The sequence below is a fragment of the Acanthochromis polyacanthus genome, chromosome 11, assembly GCF_021347895.1.
Source record: "Acanthochromis polyacanthus isolate Apoly-LR-REF ecotype Palm Island chromosome 11, KAUST_Apoly_ChrSc, whole genome shotgun sequence".
Classification (NCBI taxonomy): domain Eukaryota; kingdom Metazoa; phylum Chordata; class Actinopteri; family Pomacentridae; genus Acanthochromis; species Acanthochromis polyacanthus.
The window spans coordinates 26,680,733-26,699,973 of record NC_067123.1 but is presented as its reverse complement, the minus strand read 5'-3'; positions in this window follow the sequence as shown (position 1 = coordinate 26,699,973).

Below are 19,241 nucleotides of genomic sequence, written 5' to 3'. Positions count from 1 at the left end.
TCATGCACATGAAATCAGACGAACTGCGTGTTAAGCTGCTGTACCAGTGTGTCAGAATGCTTCATATTTGGACAGGCTGGCTCCATATGCAGTGGACTGTGTGGCTTGTCTGTGCGGGGGCAGTGATGACTGGGGCAGGTTGAGTGACACTAACAAGGCTGTAACAGGCTTGAGATACCTTTCGTGTCAACGTGAGGTGAGGGGTGAGGGGAGGTGAGTGGGACCTTTATGGGTCAATTACCCATGGACATCCAGTAAGGCACACTGCCTCACTGAGATGACATCAATCTGTGAGTGTGTGTGTGTGTGTGTGTGTGTGTGTGTGTGTGTGTGTGTGTGTGTGCTCTTACTCTGTCACACCAGCAGAAGCAAGAGGAAATCATTGTCTTTTTTAGCTACTGAGTTTCACTCACAATCAATACACAGCACCTCTGCTGCTGTTTGACTTCAGGAGGTGCGAGTGTTTGTCTTCATTCCATCCAAGACTGTAATTAATTTGGGAAACAGAAGTCAGCAGTGAATTACGTTTCTTTTCTTTGCCCTCTGAATGAAAACAGAATCCGGGCTCTACTGTTTCCAACTCTGCCACCTTGGGATGAGACGGAGACAAATCCCTGGTGGAAGGAACATGAGGATATTATTTCATGGGCTGCTTGGTGAATTAAGATTATTCTGATGCCACAGGCGTCTGCTCAGGAGGAAAATCCTGCTCTGTTCTGAATACGAGACATTTCAGTAAAGAAAAGGGCATTGTCTCGCTTTTTCATTCACACGTCTCCCTCCCTTGCTCCTCAGTGCAATGTTTTCCCTCTCTTTATGGCGACTGGTCAGACACACCGTATTAGGCTGACTTGACAGACAGAGTATTCTCGTTTGCGGTGGTGATACAGCTCCCTTTGACATTTCCCTAAAGAACTGACTGCTTTGATGGTCTTGCTTCTCTCTGAGGGCCTTTTCTTATTCCGTCCAGTTCACTGTGTGGAAAAGTCCCCGCGGCAAGTGAGTCATTGTCTTTCTAATGTTTTCAACCTGATTTACTGTGTCCACGTGCCACACTTTATTACATCTCTCTTTCTCTGGTCACATGGACACACATACACACTTACGATACATGGACACACTGAAATGCTTAGATTTACACACTCGTGCACGCACACACCAAATCAGCGAAATAGATGTCATTTCACGACTGCTTCAGCACCAATGACTCTGTGAAGATGAAAGCCTAAGGGGAAATGAGTGTGAGTGGAATGTGGGACCTCAAGGACCTCTCTTTTCCAGTAAAGAAGACATACGAAGAATAAAACTGCCATTGTCTGTCTGCACATCACTGACACTGCTGCCCGCATTATCGGCAGAAGAGACAGGTGGAAGCAAGACTGTTGCATCGTAACATTTTCGTCTTTAATCCTTGATAATGCTGCACATTTTCATGCTTGGAATGCCATTGCATGACTGTGAATTTTTTTTTTTTTCAACAAACACGTAGTAGATAGCGGAGCCCACTGAGTCTCATTATCTTGCTACCATTTTATCTGCGTTTTTCATCCCATTTCATTTTCATCAGTCACACAGGGTGTATAACTGATTGGGTGTGGGCTGAACGGAATTCAAAGAAGCCAACTGTGTTTAAGGCTTCATACCCTGCCGGATGTTTTCAAGCTCAGAAGGAACAATAATTTATTTGTAGAACACTTTTTTTATAAATCACAGTTTCAAGTACAGTTGCACGGAAATGAACCAGCAGCAAAGTGGGGTTCATACATATCATGTAGAGGAACTTCAAAGGGTGCTTTACAGTGAACAGCCGCTGTTTCTCGCTTTCACACTGTGTAGCCTAGCAACCTGCTGATTCACTTCTCTCAGTTTCACCATGTGACAGGTGAAACAAAGTTATAGTCCAGGAACATGGTGACTTATGCTTGTGAAAACGGTTGATTGGTAAGACATTTGAGTGAAGGGTAAAATAGCTTTTGAGTAGCACCAGAAAAATCTTTAGAAGGAGTGTGAGAGAGACACAGCTCAGGTTCAACAGTCAAATTAATTCATTATGTCACAAAGAAGTAGTGCGTTTTGTTAGCTGCACTAGTTGCTTAATTTTTGGGTTAACAGTGTTGGTCTGTCAGACTGAAATAGCTCGACAATTATTTCATCGATTTGTCATACATTTTTTTGTTCATGTCCAAATCGAGTCATTTGAAGTATCTGTAGAGTGTCACTCCTAAGGTTAATGGGAAATGATCAGCTAGAGAGAATACATAGAAAAGTCTTAGTGAGGTGTTCAGCCTCAGTGTGCTACCAAAACAGCTTCAGTGCTCCTTGGCATTGATTCTACAAGTCTCTGGAGCTCTACTGAGCACCATTCTTCCAAAAGATATTCCCTCATTTGGTGTTCTCATGATGGCAACCATTAGTGACCATTCAGTGACCCCATCCTGGAAGAGACCACTCCAGTGAAGACAGAAATGTTCCATGATAAGATAAAGGTGATCACTTGGAACGACTTTGTATTGATTTTCAGCGACCCTACCAAAACAATGCCAGCAAACTGCCCCCACATCATACCAGAGCCACCTGATCCCACTCTGTAGGGGTAAAAGGTTCAACTTGTTCCTTTAATTTGCCTCCTATCTGTATGACCATGTTGAAATTGTTGTAACTCCCAAAGCACTCTCCAGCTTTATTGAGTTGTGAAGCTCCTTCCTTCACAAATGATCTGTGTCTGCTTACAGACACAAGCCGCTGAGAGCACTTTAAACACACAGGCTGGTTTAATTCTGGCCAGTCATTAAGTTACACCCAGAAGTGACAATAATTAGTGACAGCTGATATGACCTGCTGCCAGTGACGTTGGAGAGACGGCGACATCGCCTGTCAGCGCCGGCTGAAAGCAAGATGTTCTTAAAATGCTCTGGACACTTGTCTTTGCTAATAAGAAAGAGAGGGGAGAGATAACAGACTTGTTACGACTGAGATGTCAGTCACGGTGGGCCCAAATAATTTTCCACATTCGCACACTCTAATTTTCATGTAGATCTGGAGTGAAAAATGATTGTACCGTGCAGCCTGGCTCTTCTAAAGGACAGCAGGAACACATCACATGCAGGCTGAGGTGGACGGAACATCAGAGTAATGCAGAAATGTAAGGGAAGGATTAGAATCTGACCGCTATAATTTAGTAGACAATGTATTTTTACAGCTTTGGTAGTTCACCGAATTTCCATGTAGCTGCTCTGTGAGTGAGACGTTTGTGATTCTGAAGTGTCGCTCCAGCTGCTGGATGGATTACCATTAAATTCGCTTCAGTCATACACATCCCTCTCATAATGAATTCTCATTAATCCTAATGTTGTTATTAATGTTGCTTGTAAAGCTTGTAACTTTCTTTCCGCAGACAATTTGTAGGAGAAAACAATAAGCTGTTTTGTGTCTTGTACAAAGTTGACATGGCAACCGTTTGCATTTTTGTGTCACATGAAGGTGGATATTTTGTCCAATTACATCTAAAACAGCGGACATCACAGCTATCTCATTACCCCGGTAAGTATTTAACACGGACAAAAAAACTTGAGGCTGAATTTATTATCTACAAAGAGCTAGACGTCACAGTAAATTAGTCTTTGACAGACGAATAACGGGGGAAAAACGAAACAAAACAACATTAGGTTCAGTCACCTCACGGACCACTATTTAATACAGTGACATTTGTAAAAGCAGGTCATTATTATCTTTGTTTTCTGTTCATGTATATAATTCAATCGCTGTGATCCATTGCTTAATAGGCTAAAATGTTTCAACTACACAAAGGCTTGTAGTTACTTTCACAAAAGACCTTTTTTATCAGGGTCTAGAGCCATGTCGGTACCAAAGGAGCCAAACTGAGGTACAGACAGTAAATGGTAAAATAACGACAGAGGGAAGTAATCAAGCTGGCATTCATTGCTTTGATGTGCTGCCACTTCTGTCTTGCCTAGATGCAGAGCTGAAAGTTTATGCAATCCATTTTCCCCTTAATGCTATCATTATGGAGTCATTCCAACTTGAACACAAGTGTGCAAGTAAGAAGTTAGAAAATGGTTTTGCATAAGATGTCTGTGATGGTATTTACGGAGAAAGTCTCTCAGAAACTGAATATAACCAAATGACTGAACAGATGTTTGGTTGCACAGTGTTTTCTTTGATTAACATCTTCACTTCATGTACCTTGTGGCAAAACAACAAGGTAAAACTTGGATCAATGGGCCGGTTTATTTGTCATAATACATCAGGAGAGGTGCAGTTGTCTCAATGAAAGTCGAGTCGTCGTGGCAATTAACGCCTTGATGTGGGTGGTTTACTTTATTTGTTGTACAAAGTGTTAATGAGTGCACAGGCAGCCAGACATGATTATTCAACAGCGGGAGAATCACACTAATTTGGGCTGCGAATGCAGATTGGAGAAATCAGTGAGGGAGAAAGAACAGAGGAAAGGAAGCGACTAAACCAACAACCGTTGGATGGGCTCGTTTGGAGGCGTGGAGACCAGCGTGAATAATAAATGAGAGGAGCTGGGGTGAAGTCATGGGGTTGTGGAAGAGATCCGCAACAGCAACTATACACAGAGTTGCGAAAACTTTGCAGTTAGAGAGTGAAACTTTAAGAATCATCAATACAACGGAGGGATGAAAAGTCAGCTGCAGCCCTGTTCCCCACCTCAGGACACATCTTTGCCTCCTAGTGGTATAAAGCAAGTGTATTTGCTCAAGTGCTGGACTGGAATGTGAGTTTGAGCTGCCTGACTCTTCCATTTTATGCTTTTTTACTCTTCTCAACTAAATTTCATAAAGTGATTTTTTCCCCCTTTTTAAACACCCACTTGTTCAATAAGTTTCCCTCTGTGCACCTCCAGATTTACTCGCGTTCTTTCATAATTGTGTATTAAAGTGAGATCATTCCTTTATCTTTATTTTTTTAAATTGGTGTGTAAATTTATTTCTTATGCGTGTTTGTCACTGATGTGTTAATCTTGAAATGAATCCTTCTGTACCTTCATAAATAGACTAAAATGATGAAATTCAACAAAAGGTAGTTAAATTCAGCTTCAGATTAATTTGTCATGGTCTTCATAGAACTAGGTATTTCTAATGATCATTATTTCTTGGTATATTTGAAATCACAAGTTTTATTGTGTTGAATTTTCCGGCTATGTCACTCACACCGTTCGACTTCCCAGAACTGACTCTGCAGTTCGCCTCAGCTCTGTGGATTGTTCTATTTTCTTTCACCTCATTGTGTTGGTTTTAGGGCTCGCAACTTTAATGCATGATTTACTCTTAGCAATCCATCGGCCTTGTTTTCACTTGCAACAGGCAGCTGTTTTCGCTTAATAAGCTTTTATAAACCCTCTCCATGTACCTGCCCACCAGAGTTAACACGCCACAGTGAAGCGTTTAGCCGCTAAAGAGCCAGACGCGTCCCTGGTTAGTCAGAACAAAGCGTAAAATTGGAGTGAAAAGGAGAGTTAACATTCAATGTTACATTTGTCACACAGACAGAAACATTTCAAATGCTGCTTCCTGTATCCACAATGTGTAAATGGCAACTGCTGACACACTTAGCACTTTCAAAAACTAAAAATATGTCAGTGTCTTCACAGCTTGTCAGTTTTTTTTACTTTTTGCGTCACACAAGTAGCCCCAAAATCTTGAACAGCTGTACTTCTGTGTAACAACCAGAAATGTCACTGCCACTGACCAGTACTCAACATTACCTTTTTAAACTTGATTTCACTTAGCACTTGAACCTGAGCAGGAGAATCTGGAGTGCTTGTGGCCTGTTATTTAGCGGCTTTTTGTGTTGTTTATCTACGTGTCGAGCTAAAGGTCAGGCCGTAATCACAGGCCCAGACATCACTCCAGCACATAGACAAAGCAGCTGATAAGCCAGAGGAAAATGTCAGCCAGATATAGAGTGCTGATTGTCCATTAGAACAAGGCCCGGGCCAAGCCTGAATGAGATTAGTCAGGAGCTCAGGTCCTTCAGCTCCTCTTGACAAGGTCACACACTCCAAACACAACAAACACGAAATACTGATTGTGATGGAAGAAGAAAAAAACAACTCACATTTGATATATTTCTGTCAGTAAGATTCTGATCATCCACATTATTCATTCACTGTGGCTTCCTTTGTCCTCAGTCGAGGGTTAGTGACCTCATCATACCTCACCATGGTGTGAATTTAATATTCTTTTAGTTCTTATTTGATGTAAAGAAAAGTAGATACATTTAAACAGACATTGCTTGTGAGTAGGGTGTTTGTGCATCTGCATGCAGGATGACAGTGAATATCCGTGCTTTGTAGGCACTGAGTGGGCGTCTTTAATTTTTATTTCTTTATTTCCCTCCCCTAGAATATATGTATCCATTTTCCAGGTGCAGGCATGAAATTATGCTTCATGCAGACAGAGTCACTGCAGGGGAAAATATAAAAGTAGTCCTACTAAGCTGAGGAGACAGCTCATAAGGCGATGAATAAATATAAGCTGCTAAATATTTCAATTGCAGAACGTACCTTTACAGGTGGAAGGCGGTAAACAGTGTGGCTGAAGACGGGGAATTAAAAACTTCACGAGCTTCAAATGCATCGTATGCATATGTGTGTGTGTTTAAGGGACATTTCGAGCCATAGGATAAATTGCATACACACTTTCAACAAATGCCTTTGCTTACTTCAGTATATGATCATATTAAAATAGATAGTGAAGGTGTGAAGCTGTATGTTGCCCAAAGAAACAAGCTACCTGCGGTGGGTTAAACCAGCTACAAAGGCAGACAATTTAATTAGAAAGTTGGCTGCCAAGATTCTATTCCCTTGCTTCGCACTGTCAAATGCTGGTCAGCTCTTTGTCTGGTTTCAGGGTTGGATTTTTCAAAACAGTAGGTTATGGACGCGGTGCCTTGTTGACTTCAAATCGCAAATTTTGGATGTCAGCGTGTCCTTGAGTGTACCACCAGCATGGTCCCTGCACAAAACTGCTACACAACAATAATACATTTTGACAGGAAGGAAAAAGGTGGCAAAATGTTCTCTGTCATAGAAAAAAGAAAATGAGGAAATGTGATTTTTATTCACAGTGAAATGAGTGAAGAATATTAAAGTCTAAAATAATGAAGTCAAAAATCCTGCAAAATGTGTTTTTCTGTTATTTCCCTATGCTGTTAGATTATAAAACATGTCCAACTTGTAGCACTAAAGCAGCCACTATAAACCACAGCTTATATCCATAGTCCTCCATCCTCATATCCTCTGAAGGGCAGACAGACTAACAATGAGTGAGTCCATTGATTGAATGAATGCTATATTTGTGTGTTATTTTCTCAATCCATACACTACTTGCCTCTTGAAATAGCACACCGATTAGAAACTGCCCTTGCTGTTTTGTCACTGAAGGAGCTCTTACAGAATATAAAGCGTTTTACACATCCCATCAGATTATGTTCTTTCCTCCTTAACCCAGTCTTAACAAAAGGCCTGATGTAAGGAGTTTACAAACGCCAAGAGCCTGTTTGTGTGAACAACAGGTAGTGGCAGTGTGTTAGTGTTGTCTGGGCTTGCTGTGCACCTGTAAGATTTCTGGTGGAGTAGGATTTGGTAATGCCACGCAGCTCAGTGCCATTGATTTACGGCTGTCCTTGCTCAGTGCTACGCGCCTGCTGTGCTCAAACACCACCATTCTCATCTGGGCCAAGCCCCGCTCCTTGTCAAATCAATTTCAGCAATGGGGCCGGATTGTGTGAGGTGAGCATACACAAGTGTGTGTGTGTGTGTGTGTGTGTGTGTGTGTGTGTGTGTGTGTGTGTGTGTGTGTGTGTGTGTGTGTGTGTGTGTGTGTGTGTGTACACGGCAATTTTTCAAACCCGCCATGCTTTTCCCACAAGTCGCAAATCACGGAGTTAAAGATGAACCCACAGCTGTAGATAGAATAATGAGAACCACGCTCGCAGGTAACCACAGGTGTTAGTGAGAATACGTTCTCCTCACCACAAGAAACGAGTGACGCAAATGAGAGCAGGAGAGGTGCCGGTGTCTGCTTTGCCATGCGGGGAGGGAATCGGTTGGATTTTGCGACTGTAACCATCGATCACAAACAGCACATCTCTGTGATGTCGTTTGTCTCTCGCTCCACGCGTGACTGGAACCCCTTCGTGGCGCTGAGCTGAATGCCCAACAGAGTGATGGTGCAGTGTTTACCCTTGCATGGGACATCTATCACCTTGGTCTGTGTGATGTAGGATCAAAGAGGCACCGAGACAAACAGTATGTCAAATGTGGTAGTGGATTAACACTGGGACTGTGTGCGACTGTTGTTGTGTTACTCGCAGCTTGAAGCTGTTTTCCCTCATGGGGAAATGAATTCCCTTAATGATTTTGCTCAGTGGCTGCAGGCAACATCATCTGACTTCTTTTTTCCCCCCATGCTAGAAAAAGGTATGACTTAGTTTGTCATTGCTGTCATTCTGCTGTTATTTTTTTTTCTGGTCTCTGTAGGCAGATGAAGCCCCAGATCTGACAATGTGATCACATTTACATCTGCAATCTGAGAGAAAAACTAGAGCCTTATTTAACAATATGTGAGCTGCACTGTACTAAACTAAAGGGAGGGCGCATAGAGAAAGAAGTGTTGGAAGCTGTGACGTTAAAAAAAAAAAAACAGCAGGTAGGTATTAAAGCTAGAGGCAAGGATGAGGCAAAAGTGAGAAAGACCATGTGGCATGTAACATGTGTGAGGGGCAGATGCGAGGGTGTGGATTAAGTCGCCGTGATCACCAAACAGATGTGGATTGTTGGTGTGTGAAGTATGTAAGCAGGTGGCAAGGCTGGACCTGTTCAAACATAAAACACCCTACACACTGCAAGCATTTCCACCTCATTCTGTTTTGTTTTTTTGTCAACACAGAGGCTCACAATGCTCCATTCCCTGTGACACTTTAAGACATACATATTTTTTTTAGTCCTCAAAATGTCAAACAAGAGAAGGAGGAAAAGCTGCTTTAAGAGCGCACCTCTATCAAGCACAGAATCAGAATTGCAAATAGATGAAGTATTGATGTTTTTCTTTGTTTTTGCAGCGTTTTGTTTTTGCGTAGTAAGCAGTATCCTCTCTGGGAGCTATATTACTGACCCGTTCTTACTTATCTCTAGCTAGTGCTCTTCCTAAACCTGATTAAGCTCGTGACCGTCCCGCTGATTTCCCCATTCTCATATCGTTCAATATGGCTTTTATTTTCTGCCAGTTTTGTTCTTCCACATGATGCCAGGGAGTACAAAATTGCCCGCTGATATAATCTGCTACAGGATGTGACATTTAATGGCTTGTGTGTGCGTCTCAGTGTGTTTGTATTATATGCATGTACCCATGGGTGTATGTGAGTGTATAGCTGTGTAGATTCAAACAGAGTGCTCAGAGGACGGGGGTAATTTGGTGAGGAGGGATCTCTGTCTGTCTCAATACCTGGACAGATGCATCTTCAATGTCCTCCATTTGGCCACAGACTGCTGGTGCATCCTAAACCGCTGCATGGAGCTTTATTATATTTGTGCATCCAGTGTATAAAAAAACAGAGTGCACTTGGCTCCCTAATGGAGTGCTCCGGAGCCAGGCAGGAGTGGCTGCTGGCTTGTTTACTGACCAGCACAACCTAGAAGCGCATAGTGATTGTTATTAATTCCAGGGAGCATAGGAAGTGAGAGAAAGGCAAAGGCAGTTCAGTGAAAAGAGGCCAGCTTCTCCTTCTATCGTAAAGAATGTGGTTTTTTTCCGGGAGTAAAGGTAAAGGTCTCCTCTGCTCCTTTTCAGTCGCTCTTTTCTTCATCAGAACCTCGTCTCTTTTCTTACAGGTGCTGATGTTAACAGGCTCGTTCTCGGTTTAAAGATTTTATTCATTGCCTCCAATCGCTCTATAAAAACTTTGCATTGCTGTTGCTAAAAGTGAATGTCACTTTTTGCTTGTGTGTCATGACTGGAGAAAATCACCAAATACACATATAAACTCAGTTTTCTGGGGGTCACGCTGGAAAATTCATGGATACTTTGATATATATATAAAGATAAAATCATTTTAAATAGCATCCCCATGCATACTCTACTTTAAGCTATATTTTTAGTTTCAACCATCTCCCAAGAGATTTTTTTGGAACTAAATATTGCACTATTTTCACCAGGAGGCTGCTAACTTTATCAGTCTGGTGTTTGGTACAGGGCAGGTACTGCACAGTGGCACAGCTCTCAGTTTTTATGTATTTATTTAGTTCTTTGGCTGCCTTCTGCTGCCGGTGTTAAAACGCTGTGTGCAACTGAAGTGAATAATAAAAAGCAGATATATAATTACGTGTAGATTTGTCAGCCTGTAGTCAGACCTTGATTCAGATTATTTAAATCTTGACGTGGTGATTTGATCTGTTGTCGATATAAGTGAGTTAAAAAAAGTGCCTGCCATTGTGACTACGACTGCCTTTAAATGTACAATGGCATATAATTACAGCCTCATTCTTACCAAATGTCAGCTTTGAATGGAACATTTCACAGCAGCAGCTTCTTCTATCAGTCTGGTTGACAAGCCCTCTTTACCTTTACATAATTTCACTACGATAACCCTCAGAACCCCATAACTGTCACTTGAAAGTCATGTTATCTTTTAAAATAGTCAAAATTACGCCATTTATCATCATTCTTTCAGGAAAAAATAGAAGAATTTTCAGATTTCTAACCTTCCAACAGTTATTGAACCATGTATTGGGCCAAATCGGGGTTAAAATAATCACCAAAATCACTTTATTCCACATGTGCCACTTAAAAATTTTGCCAAAAGTAAACCATTTCCACTAACTAAGTTGTTTTTAAAACTAAAATATTGCACATCTCGGTGCATCCGAGTCGTCATTACTTACTCAGCTGTGAACGTCTGTTACGTGAGAAAAATCCTTTCAGCTTAACAAGGTTGAACTGCAGGCTGTGTTAACGGAGAGGATACAGGGAACGAGTACCAGCTATTAATGTACACTACCAGTCTAAAGTTCAGACACACCTTATTCAATGCTTTTTATTTATTTGTATTATTTTCTACATTGTAGATTAATACTGAAGATGAACATTTTTCACAACATAATTCCATATGTATTATTTTACAGTTTTGATGTCTTCAGTATTAATCTACAACGTAGAAAATAATTAAATAAATACTACTGAATGAGAAAGTGTGTCCAAACTTTTGACTGGTTTCTTAAGTAGTAAAATCATCTGTTGTATGAAGAATGAGCATTTTCATTCCTGTTTTGGCAACCCCTTTGTGCCCCTACAAAAGTACTGACACGGGTTGATTTCAATTTTAGTGAAACTCTGCAATCAAATCAAATTAAACATTGTTCTTTTTTCTCTCTGTTTCTCTTTTATAGGATTTATGGCATTATAACTGTGTCACCAAATACATATTTGAGTTCTCTCTCTTTCTAGCAGTGGTTGTTCTGTTTCCTTGGACACGTAAAACACAAACAGATATCAGTGGGCAGCAATTTACTCTGCATAAATTAACATCCACCCGCATGTGTGACACTACGGGAGGTGTACTGTAGCCTCCGGTACAGTATTGACCACCGATGGAGTTATTGATCCCAACATCTGTCGAAAGCATCTTGAATACAAAAGTAAACATGAGATTCTGCACAGACAGTTTATATTCTTAGGATTATAAATGTGCTTATGCTGTAAAATAGCATCACTTGTGGCTTCTTCATGCTAACGTGTTTATCCTCTGTTGGCTACCATATCAACTGACAGTGAAAGGGGCTCTCTGAAGGAAATGCAACAACAACAATATCATTTGTGTCATTTCCTCTGCGTTGGAGGCTTGAGACCCTTATGTTGTTCTGTTGAATGTGATGTGTTTGTGGTTGATGTATGCAGGGAGCAGGCCTTCCCAAATGGATTAATACCATAACCAGTTCCAGATGGCTGCAACATCTTGTTCCCCTTTCCGTGATCGTTTTAATGCTTTATTGATTGCTGTTGTCCAGGGAACCAAACCTGCGCAGTTCATTCCTTTCACACACACACCATCCGCTGGCGCGCACCTCCATCGTTCCCACCCTCTCCCATCTGTAAACCAGCAATCCATTTTTCGTGGCGCTCTGGAATGATTATGCCGCGAGCTGACTGGACACGCCTTTCATCCGCTCACGCTGGAAGAACGGTCAGGCATGCTGGGAGGGAGAATCGGAAGTGGATGTGATGTAGGAGTTCACAGTTCAATACCTTCACCGTCAATAATCTTTGTGATTGATACACCTCGTGTTTCATGTGTTTTTGTTTTTGCTCATGTGGAACAAGGAAGATTTCCAGCGGGTTTCATCCTTGACACATGCTCTTCTGCGCTGTCCATTTCAACCGCATCACCCTGGCAGATTAGTCGGTGCTTCTGTTCGATGTAGCTTTATTTATGATGCAATTCTGTTGCTCAGTAATGCATTCAAAACATGCATTTATAATATGATGATTTACATGCTCTTGAACAAACTTGACTAATGTACTAATGAGTCCTCTTTGCAGTTATGAAGAGGACTAATTTTCATAGCCTTTTAATTGCAAGAATCTGTCAAATTTGCATGTTTTACTGCTCAACACATATGTTGGCATGTAAATTATCATAACCCCCCCCCCCCCCCCCCCCCCCACACACACACACACACACACACACACACACACACACACATAACAAAGCCGATACCACGTTAAATTTGAAGCTGAAACGAGCAGCGGATTAGCTTAGCTTCACATCAGCACTAGAGTCAAAGGGGAAACAGCTAGCAGTCTGAATCTGTCCGAAGGGAACAAAATCATTTGCACTTGGTTGCCTGGAAACTGGTCCTGGCCAAACAATGGTTCATTCTGATGTAGGTGTGAGCTTGTTTTATGGCAGCCTTGGACATGATTTAAAATAAGGAAGCAGTGTCGACTATGATGCATGATTTCACTGCGCCTCTCAAAACAGCAGATTTTTCAATATATGCGTCCTGTTGCTTTCAGATCACTGCAGGGACTAAGTGAACTGAACATTAGGCTTTTCATAGCTACGGACAAAGGACACTCTCAAAGTCATGTACAGTCCCTGACAAAAGTCTTGTCGCTTCTCTTAAGTTGGAGGAACAACAAATAACAACTGGGCTTGTAGTTGATCAATTGGAATCAGAAATGGCTCATATGAATGACAAAGCCCACTAGATTATGTTTATTGTGCCAAAATAAAGTTTTGTATCATTCATTGAGTTTTATAATTTAATTAGGACAGAAAGGTAAGATTTTGCTTGGACAAAAGTCTTGTCGCATACAAAAATAATGTTGAAATTATACATATACTTTATTCTGAATACACAAATATGCTATGAAAACATCAAAACATTAAGTCATGGGGTCTTGCAAAAAAGAATTAATATTGTGTATGACTTCCAGAGCTTGGAGGACTGCATCCATAGTCTCATCAATGACTCAAATAACTTATTGATAAAGTCATCTTAAATGGCAACGAAAGCAGTCTTGCAGGACTCCCAGAGTGCATCAGTATTCTTTGGTTTCATCTTCCAAGCCTTGTCCTTCATTTTACCCCAGACATGCTCAATAATGTTCATGTCTGGTGACTGAGCTGGCCACTCATGGAGCACCTTGACCTTCTTTGCTTTCAGGAACTTTGATGTGGAGGCTGAAGTATGAGAAGGAACGCCATTCTGCTGCAGAATTTGCCCTCTCTTATAGTGTGGGATGTAATGGGCAGCAAGAATTTCTTGATACTTCAGGCTGTTGATGTTTCCATGCACTCTGCAGAGCTCTCGTACACCCCATAACAGATGTAACCCCAAACCATGATTTTTTCTTTCACCAAACTTGACTGTTTTCTTGGTGAATCTTGGGTCAGTGCGGCTTCTGCAGGATTTGCGTTGATTGGGATGCAGTTCAATGGATGATTCATCAGAAAAATCATCCTTCTGCCACTTTCCATTGTCCATCCTTCCTGCAAGCTGTGGACCTTGACAAATGCAACACGATTTTTTGTTGTCTTCTGTTTAATGCTGGTTTCTATGCACTAATTTGACTATGGAGAACACCGCGTGAGAGAATTTGACAAACTCTTCTTGTAGATACAGGGATTTCTGGCGACCAGTTCACGTGTAACTCTGTTGCAGTTGAAAAAGGACTGGCCCTGGACTGTCAAAGCAACAAATGCTCTTCTCTAACAGGTGTCTGCCTGACCTGGGCTTGTCATAAACGTCACCAGTTTCTTCAGATCTTTTTCTTATCCTCTCTACTTGACATTTGGATACATTAAAGCTGTCTGCCACCTCAGCAGCAGACTTGGTCTTCAGGGTCTTGATGATGGTCTGTGGTTGGATCTTTGGCATGCTGTCGGGGTCAGGTTGGGCTTCATATGAAGGTCTTGTGTCTTGGGTTTCTTTTTATACACACCTGGGAATGTGTCAGTTACAGTATTTGTCACAGGTGAACTTCTAATATGTGATTGGTTGAATTATTTAAAGACATGACAAGACTTTTGTCCTTGCAAAAACAGATGTCATGGGTTTTACCAAGACGTGAACATCAGGACACTTTATGACGGGTTCAATTTGCACCCAGTTATTAATTTGAAAGCCCTTGACATTAAAATGAAATATTTTTGTGAGAACTGATTGATTAGAAATAAAGTTATATGCCATTTAAGGTTACTATATCCTTATGCAACAAGACTTTTGTCAGGGACTGTACGCTTATATTAATAATTCACTGATCTTCATGCTACAGTGATTTCTGATGGAGATTCACTGATGAGCAACTTGAATAGTTGAACATCTTTGAGTCACTTGTACCTATTTTTGCTGAGTATTTAATTTGCTCTTGTTGATGAAATCAGTAAAGTGGCAGCAGACTGACGATGTGCCACAGACAGATGTGGTTCAGATGTGTATTCTCAGCGCAAGGTCTAGGACACATTTACCACCAAACTACCAACAACTCGCCTCTTCGCTTTGCACTCCATCATTTGAATGACCTTCCCCACATGTTTGTTTCTTCCCCTTCATCCCACCTGTGCACCATTCTCTCCACAATCAAAACACTCCATAGATGTAGGAAACAGATTTCAGGCAAATACTAATGCGTCAGGGTGCAGCTGGAGGTGGATGCTACTAAACAAAGTTGCTTAACTCTATCACTTCTGACTTTATATGAATATATCATACAGGTCTTGAAATTTTTAAAACTATTTTTTGCTAGCTCTTTGGATTTTTTTCATTAATGTCTCATTTGTAATTTACATTTGTCAATACATTTGAAAAGTAGACCTACTTTGTCATTCCATTTCTCAAATTCTTTGCTTTCACACAGTTGTTAAACAATGCGATCCATCTCCTGACACCGTTAAACAGAAAATAAGTATGAAAAACGAGACATTTCTGTCACTGCTGCTTGGTCAGCTGTCTTTCTCACTTTCTCTTTCACACCAAAATAACCTTTGTTTGTTATTGCATACAAATAGCAATCAGCTGGCCTGTTAATTTCCAAAAGTTTAATAAAAGCTTAATAGCTTTTATAGGTGCTCCTGCCCACTATAGCTGTGATTAAAGATTCCTGGAAGTCGTGCCAAGCCTGGGGCTAAGAAAAAAGCCACAGCATAAAATCAGCTCCCATTTGACACCCACACGGAAAGCTACCTTAAGGCATTGTTTAAGGGATATGAAATATTGCAGAAGATATTATCCGTGTGACAGCAGGTCCTGGTGGTTATTCCTCTACCTTTTTACCAGTCCCTTCCCAATTGTGCCTAACCTACCTCAGAGAGCAGTGTCTGGGAGCACAATTGACTGCACTCTGTCCCAGTATTTATTTTATCCCCTCACAGACCACAACAAGGCCTGTTACCCCACTAAACAAATCAATGTAAGATGTAAAAAAGTAATGATGTGATGCTGAACTCTAACACACAAAGCTCAGGGCTACTAAATCAGCCCCAGTACTGGACAATTCCCACTGAGTGCATGATTAAGTAGCTCTGGCTGACGGTGGTTCATGAGGTGTTTGTTCATAACTCAGTGCTGTCAAAGCATTATGGAAGCATTAGAGAAAATAAGGACGTGGTGAGGCATCTAGCTTGGCAATAGCCACAAAGAAAGTGAGATTACTTGGCTTTCTTTTAGATAGCTTTATAAAGGGACTCCTTACACCACACCACATACATTTCACTCAGTCCAAAACTTTCTGACTTCTCAGCATCTTGTCAGCGTCACGTTGTCCAAGGCGATTTTGCTCAAGTGTAACAGATCTGCAGTGGTCCTTGAAAGTTTGTATGCACTTTTTCTATATTTCTGCATAAATGTGACCCAAAACATCAAGGTAGCTAGCCCAGATTAATAAAATGAGAACTAGGTATTGTATTTAATCCTTCATCTCGTGAAGAAAATGATCCAATACTACATCTCTGTGATTGCCAAAAAAGCCCGTGAACCTTGAGGATGAGCAGTTAATTTTAAGGTGAAATTAGATTCAGTCATTCAGGTGTGAATCCACACTGTGTTTAATTTAAAGAACACAAATCTATCAAAGTCTGATCTTTACAACATGTTTGTGGAAGTTTGTCATGACAAGAACAAGGGAGGTTTCTGAGGACTTCAGAAGGAGAGGTGAGGATGCTCCTTAGGATTAAAAGATTACAAAGTCACCTCTAAAAAGTTTGGATTCCAATAATACACAATCGGAGAAACTGTACAAATGAAGACAACCAAGTAAAACTGTTATTACCTTCCCCAGATCAAAGATCCCTCCAAGAACAGGAAGCACAACAGTCTGTGAGTTCACCATCAAGAGAACATTGAGCAACAGTGGGGAGACTGGTATGATGGCAAGGAGAAAGTCACTGTTCTCCAAAATAAGCACTACTGCCCATCTGCAATTTGCCAAAGACAATGTGGACGAGCCAGAAGGCTTTTGGAAAAATGGAACATTTTGTATAAATGAGAAATATTATGTTTGGCCAAAGTTAAACACTGCATTCCAGAACCTTATCCCATCTGTGAAACATGGTAGCATCATAATTTGGGCTTGTTTTGCTGCATCTGGGCCAAGATGGCTTGTCATTATTGATGGAATTATACCAGCGAATTGTAAAGGAAAATGTCAAGAGACGGGTCCATGAAGTGAATCTAAGGAGGAAGTGGGTCATGCAGAAATACGGTGACCCTAAATACACAAGCCATTCTCACAAGAATCATTAAAGAAGAATGAAGTCAATGTTTTCGAAAGGCTAAATCAAAGTCCTGACCTTAATCCAATAGAAATCTTGTTGCAGGACCTGAAGTGAGCAGTTCATGTGAGGAAAGCCACCAACATTCTAGAGTTTAAGTTCCTCTGTACAGAGGAGTGGATAAAAATCCCTCTGAGCTGAATACAGAACTTAACAGTTTACCAAAAAATGTTTAGCTACAGTTATTGCTGCACAAGAAGTTTACACCAGATACCCTAAGAAAATGCTCATATAATTTTGACACTGACAGATTTGTATTATTGGATAATTTTCCTCAATAGATAAGTGATCCGGTGTATAGTTCAGTCTTATTTATTAGTTGGGTTTATCTACTTTTAAAATTTGTGTGAAAATCTGATGATGCTTTAGAGAGTGGAAGCATAAAACGTCTTTAAAGGTTCACAAACTTAAGAGCACCACTGCACTTTACAGCAATATCCCCTGTCGTAACTGCAACAACATAAATGTGTTCTAACACTTAAATAGAATAACAGAAATAGAAACACGACCACTCTGTGAACCCAGAAGATATTAGAACGCAACTAACAAGTCATAACAACCCATTTTACCAAATAAGCCAACTTGCTGAAGAAGTTCTTAAAAATACATATTCTGCACTCCACATTTTTATCCTTTGTACTTCTTTTGAAAGACATGTTTACTGACAAACAAATGTAGTAGAATATAAAAAAATGCTGTCTTTTCCTCTGAAATGTGTTGCTGTTGAAGGAAGACAGCGTGCATATATTAGAGCGCCTTAAAATTAGACTTCAAGACAAATGCAACAAACGTGTTTTGTTACATTCCACCGCTGCTGTTCTGCCCGTTAGCATCTTACAAAACTATCAGCCTAAATCCTGATCAGGCCTTTTGTCTGGTGTAAGTTCGGTGGAGAATTGTGTGATGTCGCCTTGAACTGTGTATTAATAACTCAGTGTGCTAAGGTAGGATTTTGCCCGAAGCTCATTTCTCTGAGGAACAGGGTGAAACATGTTCGTTTGCACTCCGGTTGCAATTGCACCCACTGCACTAACAGTTACTGAGATTAACAACAGTAAAATGTTTGATAAGAAGCTATTAAATTTGCAATTTAGTGCCTGCTAGCCATGCTAGCTCCTCCAGTTAATGCTTTTGGCCCTACAAACGCAATCTCCTCTTTTTGTCATGGCAAATTCTGTCTGATTGCCCGTTAAAATAGAAATGAGAATAAGTTTCCCAAGCAGGTAGAAGGAAATAAATTGAATGGAGAAGGTAGAGTCACTCAAGAGCAGTCTGTCTGGTCAAAATCATGTATATCATCATGTAGTTTCAAGCACGATGATACATGTAACTGAGCAACCAAACAGCGTAACTGAATTTAATTCACTATTCAGCTACAACAGTGAGTCACTGCTTACATTTGACTGCATTAACAGAAACAAATAGAAATACTTTGCATAATAAGGATTTTTATTTCAATTCCAGTACATTTATCTGCTAATACTTGCATGATTTTGCACGAGCAGAGTTTAATTGTAGAGGTTTGCAGCTGTACAGAGAACATTTTCCTAATGCTCTCTTTACTACTTTAACTCAGGATAACTAATTCACTTTAAACGTCACTGCATACTGCATACAAGTCAATTTTGTGACACCGTCCATCATATAGTCACCGTGGGCTGAAATCTGTTCTCTGCTTCAAAGACAAATGTCATTTTTATAAGCAATATACATGTGAATTCTGAGTAATGACTGTATTGAAATGCATGTTATATGTCTTACACCAACCCACTGCCTCTTAGACACTAACTTTAGAGTTTCAAGTCATTCATCCTGCAGGGAATTTCATGAGTAATATAAACCCCTCCATTTTTTGTCCTCTTTAAAATACACATTTTACTGAGTCAAAACAAGCTTTAGATGTACTGCTGTCTTTGCTAATGTCG